The sequence below is a fragment of the Priapulus caudatus genome, unplaced genomic scaffold (assembly GCF_000485595.1).
Source record: "Priapulus caudatus unplaced genomic scaffold, Priapulus_caudatus-5.0.1 Scaffold97, whole genome shotgun sequence".
In the NCBI taxonomy this organism is placed as follows: domain Eukaryota; kingdom Metazoa; phylum Priapulida; class Priapulimorpha; order Priapulimorphida; family Priapulidae; genus Priapulus; species Priapulus caudatus.
The window spans coordinates 441291-447184 of NW_014577158.1; the positions used below are offsets into that span (position 1 = coordinate 441291).

Here is a 5894-nt window from a genome sequence, read left to right on the forward strand (position 1 = left end):
GCTCTTTCCTTGTATCTTTCTTCGCTCTTTCCTTGTATCTTTCTTCGCTCTTTCCTTGTATCTTTCTTCGCTCTTTCCTTGTATCTTTCTTCGCTCTTTCCTTGTATTGCGTCTTCTGCTGCCGGTAAGGATCACCTGCTCTTGTGTATTGTACGGGGCGGAAAATTTGCTTCTTATGCAGCCGCGCGCGTCTTTTCGTTAATATACGATATAGTTAGAGAGAGAGTGAGAATATTTTCTATCGCGGCGTCGGTGTTTAATTCGAATACCTGTTTCTACCGTGTTCCCGCTCGCACGTTCTCTCACCTTTCATCCTCCTCGCACCTGTCCGATCTAACGATGCAGCTAGTCAACGCTGAACGACACGCACGGTGAGCGCACCTTGCCGTAGACGGCCGCCATCTTGTCACTCGTAGAGATCCCCTCGTGGAACTAACAACGTGGTACCCCATCTACGGGGCGGTCGTCGGTGCACGTGCACTACAGTGATTACCGCATATCAGTGTTCCACACGCGCACACATACGCACGCACGTACACACGCACACACGCACACGCACCACGCACACACACAACTCCCCCCCCACACACACATGCACACACGCACCCACACAACACACATACACGCGCTCGGTGGTGCGCCTGTACTCTTAGCAGTTAAACATCGCGATAAAATAATAATCGTGACGCAATAAGATTAGGTGGGGTTCGGAGCTGCGGATGCACTCGCTGTTGTTACGTGGATTAGAGTGAAATTTTTATTGAAGGTCTCTGTCCTTAGTGCACGTGTCTGGATGATATGCGTGGAATCTTGAGTAAGATATGTACACCATGCAAGACACGGTTGCGGACGGTCACGTGACGTAATGCTCCACATATCTCGCGTGTACGCATCTTTTAATTGCTAGGAATCACGACGAAAAGCAGCAGATAGATTGCGTAATCGACTGTCTTTGGTAATATGCGCACGCGGGTTTTTTTTTTATTGACATTAAAATGTTCGGTCGCACATTGAAGTGTGTTTTGTTTTGCATATCAGAACATCTGCACTCTCGTGATAGTGGGCGGTGTTGTTGTTGTTTGCTTTGGCTTCATACGTGCGCACTCATCGACGTCGTGAAGGTATAAATCCGACAGTTGATCGTCGAGATATTCACTGAATCACGATGACGCACTTCGGGTATGATTCGATGAGTTTTTTAACCTAATCACTCCGCCCACGAACTCTTTTAAAATGTTCCACGTAACATATACCCCAAAAACATGACTGTACACTCCCAAACAAAGCACTGCACCATCATTACCCCTTCCTCCATATAAAAGCGTCGCATTCATCGATTGTCATCAACATTTTCATGAATTTTTTTTCCATATACCTCATCTCGTCACGCGGTAATGACACTAGTGTTATAATTGCTTGCGGACGTCTACGTAAAATGTGCGTCGCTGTTTGAGGCGGTTGACTGCCGCGCCGGTGCGAACTTTGCTCCTGCACTCTGATCGTATACGTTGTCCGTATAAGCGTAGCTGTGCTCGTACCTACGTTACACCTCCAAGGTTATACGAACTCGTTCAGTGATGCAGCGGTGCAAAGGTCGCATGCACCTACTAGGCAAACCTGGCACGACCCGTAACAATTAATCAACCATGATGTCAGGCCATCACCGCTGGATTAACGTGTCACACACGCGACATTATATTCTACCGCATTGACTGATATATGACACGCATTGTAGATAGAACACGGACCGTTAATTCAGGTCATATCGGTCATTATGTACACTGAAGTTTAAACACGCACGCACGCAAGCGCATTTACGTATATTTGCGCTTTTGTAATCGAGGAGAAAAATGGAGTTTTATTACGAAAATTTGCGTGCGCTGAAAGTGTTAAAATATGGATTTTTTCAAAGTCATTTCCTTGTTTGTTGAGAATATTTATTGACCGATAGTACGAATTAAGCTTGCTGATTTTGGGGGAAAACTGTGAGGAACCTTATCTTAACCCGCCTTATAAATGCCGGGAAATATACATGGTTTTTAAAGAAGATATTTGATCATGTAATTTTTCTTGCTTTAAAAAAAATTTGAAATTTTATTATGATGAAAAACACGATTCTTTTAAAAAAAGCCACGGGTTTGTCGGGAATCTTCGAACATATCAATAAAATAGAAGAACTCAGTTATGTAACTATTTACAACATGCAGTCCTCCTACTGCTACTGTGCTAGTAAGTTCTCTCCTAGTATTTTTTTAGGACGGGGCGATCGTGATGAGCGTAGCTCTGGTGTGACTGGGCCCTGTCACACCAGAGCTACGCTCATCACGATCGCCCCGTCCTAAAAAAATTTGCCCGAGCGTGGTGAGCGTGGTTGAGAGCGTGGCCAATTCGAGTTCGAGTTCTTCTACGAGAAACATGGCATGGAGTAGTGTTGCCGTATCCATAGTGGACACTGAACTGGTGGGCTGGCCAGGGTAGCACCCCAAATTAAAACGTATGAAAACGTATTGACATCGTGCTGAGAACAGGGCGACAATTTTCACGCACCCGACACGCTTGCGATACGACCATTAAGTTCGTACTATGCTCGAGTTACGTGGGTACTACGCCTTCCACGTCTCTAATACGCCCGCACTGCGCTGTATTTCCGCCACGCGCGCACCACGATTATTTTGAACATGTTCAAAGTTTGGCCACGCTCCCCACGCTCATGCTGACTGCACCGCGCACGATCACGATCGCAGTACGTCCATATACGTCCACACTGCGTTCTACACGTTTTCACCACGCTCTTAGAGCGTAGTACGCGCGTAGTGAGATCGGGGCCCTGGTGTGACTGGGGTATAAGCTTCTCTTAATTAAGAATTAAGAGAATTAAATTCTTTGAGATTTTTGAAAGCTCATCCTGAGACCTGGAAATGGATTCCCTGTTCCTTGAAATTTTAAACATCTTTTGGAGGATCAGATATGACATGCTACGCAATGTGTTATGACTATGATATAACTGAATAGAAAAATGGAAAATTGTTTCAGTGTATATGCTAATGTTTATGTAAAAGCTAAAATAGAAGCGTTCTGTTCATCTCTGCCTTCGTGGCGCAATGGATAGCGCGTCGGACTTCTAATGGTGAAGATGATATTCGGAGGCTGCGGGTTCGAGTCCCGCCGGAGGTAGTAATATTTTGTGTTTTGTAACTAAAATCCTTAATATGTAGAAGTATTTTTTTATAGTTAAGCCTATTATAACGAATAAAAGTGAAAAATCTGAACACTGTAGAGTTCATTTGCGCTATAACATGGGCACACCAGAAGAACGCAGTCTAGAAATATTTTACTTACAATATTCGCTCGATCGAGGTCGCCACTTGTTCTCTTTCTAAACAGCCATTTTACGTTGCATTCAGATTTGTAAGTTCGTGGAACAAAATGTGTAAAGTATTTGTTACGCGTAGGTTAGGGTTACCTTTATGTAGATAGAAATGCAGCTAAACCTGCTCATAAATATATAATCGACGCTTGCTATTACTGGAAGGCGTAGTTATCTCGGTTAACATTTTCGAAATATGTTCGTCGTATTCACTTGACCGAATTGTGTACATCACTACAAGTACAAGTTACAACATGCTTTGCACGCGGATATAACTTATACTTATGCTTATAGTTATTTGTGAGCTGTTGCTCACAAATTACAACACATCATGAAATTGCCTATGGTTTCCTATCGGCGAATATCAACACAATGCGAAATAGTCAGTTCTGTAATTGCCTGGCTAGGCAGCTAACATTTTAGCTGTTTTGATTGCATCATGGTCTAGCTCTAGTAGTAGTACTAGTAGTAGTACTATAGCCCGCGTTCATTAACTGCCGCAGGGCTGTCGAACATCGACGTGGATATTCGTCCGAGCATCGGACACCTGTTCGTATGCGCTACTCGTCCGAGCAGTTGTTGCGCATGCGCTGTTCATGTAGCATGCCGCAGGCGCACGGCCTCTAGTGCCGGAGATAGGAAGTGTGAAGGGGGGTCTGGGGGGTCTCCCCCAGACAATTTTCATGGTTAGACACTAACCATTTTAGTTCATTAGCCCACAGGAATAGTAAAAGAAAAAATGTAGACTAGTCCTTCCAAGATTCTACTACTACTAGTACTAGGCCTGCCGAAGGACTCTTACTAGGCGCAAAGCGACGAGCATTGTGATTTGCCAGGAGGTAGGTGGGGTAGGAGGGTGGAGCCCCCCTTCTGCTAGGGGGTACAGGGGGTCTCTTCCAGGGTACAAGGGGTGTCCCCCAGAAAGGTTTTGTAAAAGGCATTCAATTGTATAAAATACATGTAACTTTGATATGGATCATAAGATTAAAATTTAAATTAAATAAAACTTTAATTCAAAAATAAAATTTCGGCCTTCCTTGATGAGGAATCTGTGGATCCGTCACTTATCACAGCAAGGAATTTGGCCTTATTTATAGCTACAAACTGTTTCCGGCGCCTTGTATCGGCTATCGCCGTAATGAACCTCTGGCAGGCCTTGTCGGTGAGGTAAGTGCTGCCGACATCTAACCCCTTGGCGTGCGTGCACAGGCACGTACACGTGTGTGCGTGTGCATGTACACGTGCGTGCGTGGGCACGTACACGTGTGTGCGTGCATGCATAGATACGTACACGTGTGTGTGCGTGCGTGCATAGACACGTACACGTGTGTGCGGGCGTGCGTGCGTGTGCACGTACATGTGCGTGTGCATGTACACGTGCGTGCGTGCTTATGCACGTACATGTACGTGCGTGCGTGTGTGCGTACGTTCGTGTGCACGTACACGTGCCTGCGTGCGTGTACATGTGCGTGGGCACGTGTGTGCGTGAGTGTGCACGTGCGTGCGTGAGTGTGCACGTGCGTGCGTGTGTGCGCGCGTGTGCACGTACATGTGTGTGCGTGCGTGTGCACATACCAGGGCTTGAAACTAACGCTCGCCCGCTCGCCCGAGGCTAGTAGAAATCAGTAAGGGCTAGTAGAATGTCTGGTCTGACCAGCCCTGTTGGCGAGTGGAAATGCCTACCAGATAACATATTACTAGTACTTTTTCAGCAATTACTAACCCGACCGAACTACTATACTAGTAATAAGTAATATAAAATTTGCATGTGCAAACATAATAAAATTGCAAAACCTAAACTTAAAACAGTCACAGTACCTCAGACAATAAAATCGGTCCAACCACCATGCTGCTATGTTCGCAAGCTCATGCCAATCCCCTCACAGTGTATATACGCAATACGTTTATGTTCTACTTTCTGTTTACGTTCGTGGAACGGTTAGTTAACTTAGTTTACGTTTCAGCTGACCTCAGGGTTAAACACTACAATCCCTCCCCTTTTCAAACGAACATTATTTCAATTTGACGGTTGCTAAATATCAAATTAGAAACTCAAATTTACTTATACGGAGTTGGAATCACCCTGGTTAATATACAATCCGTACTTGTACTAACTACTAACAAACTCTGTACTTGTAGTAGAGAATTACTAGAGTAGTAGAGATAGTCACAAACGGTTCAAATTAAACATGAACTTTCATATTTCCGTAGACTGACTAATAGTTCTAATCGTTACTATAAGGAATTATTCTGCTCAAGATTATAACAATAGTACTGATGTATTTGTATATATATGTATATATATCAAAAGCTAATATACACCTAGAGTGTACAACGGGAAAACTGGGAAATAGTGCTATTTCACGGCAATATTATTGAGGCCTGTGGGAGGCATGATTACGCTCCAATATCTCGGCCTAGGAGTATCGTAGAGACCAGCGGTTGGTACCATGAACTTAGTCTAGAACCGCATACAATGTAGAATAATATTGCCGTGAAATAGCACTATTTTCCCGTTGTACACTCT

At 44.4% G+C, this 5894-nt stretch overlaps 1 protein-coding gene and 1 non-coding gene across 3 annotated transcripts in view; both read left to right on the forward strand.

Annotated features, from left to right (window-relative positions):
* The first annotated feature begins 3087 nt into the window (after positions 1 to 3087).
* Trnar-ucu lies at positions 3088 to 3174 on the forward strand. Its single transcript is given in 2 exon segments — positions 3088 to 3124; positions 3139 to 3174. It is a non-coding gene; the product is annotated as a tRNA-Arg (tRNA).
* A 147-nt stretch (positions 3175 to 3321) lies between these two features.
* Positions 3322 to 5894, forward strand: part of LOC106805045 (ubiquitin-like protein FUBI) — a 9454-nt gene continuing 6881 nt past the window's right edge. Inside the window, exon 1 of one of the 2 annotated variants that reach the window (XM_014806516.1) lies at positions 3322 to 3408. The gene's annotated coding sequence lies outside the window, so the exon portion shown is untranslated. Of the gene's footprint in view, positions 3429 to 5894 lie in introns of both variants that reach the window. The other variant, XM_014806517.1, reaches the window with a different exon arrangement.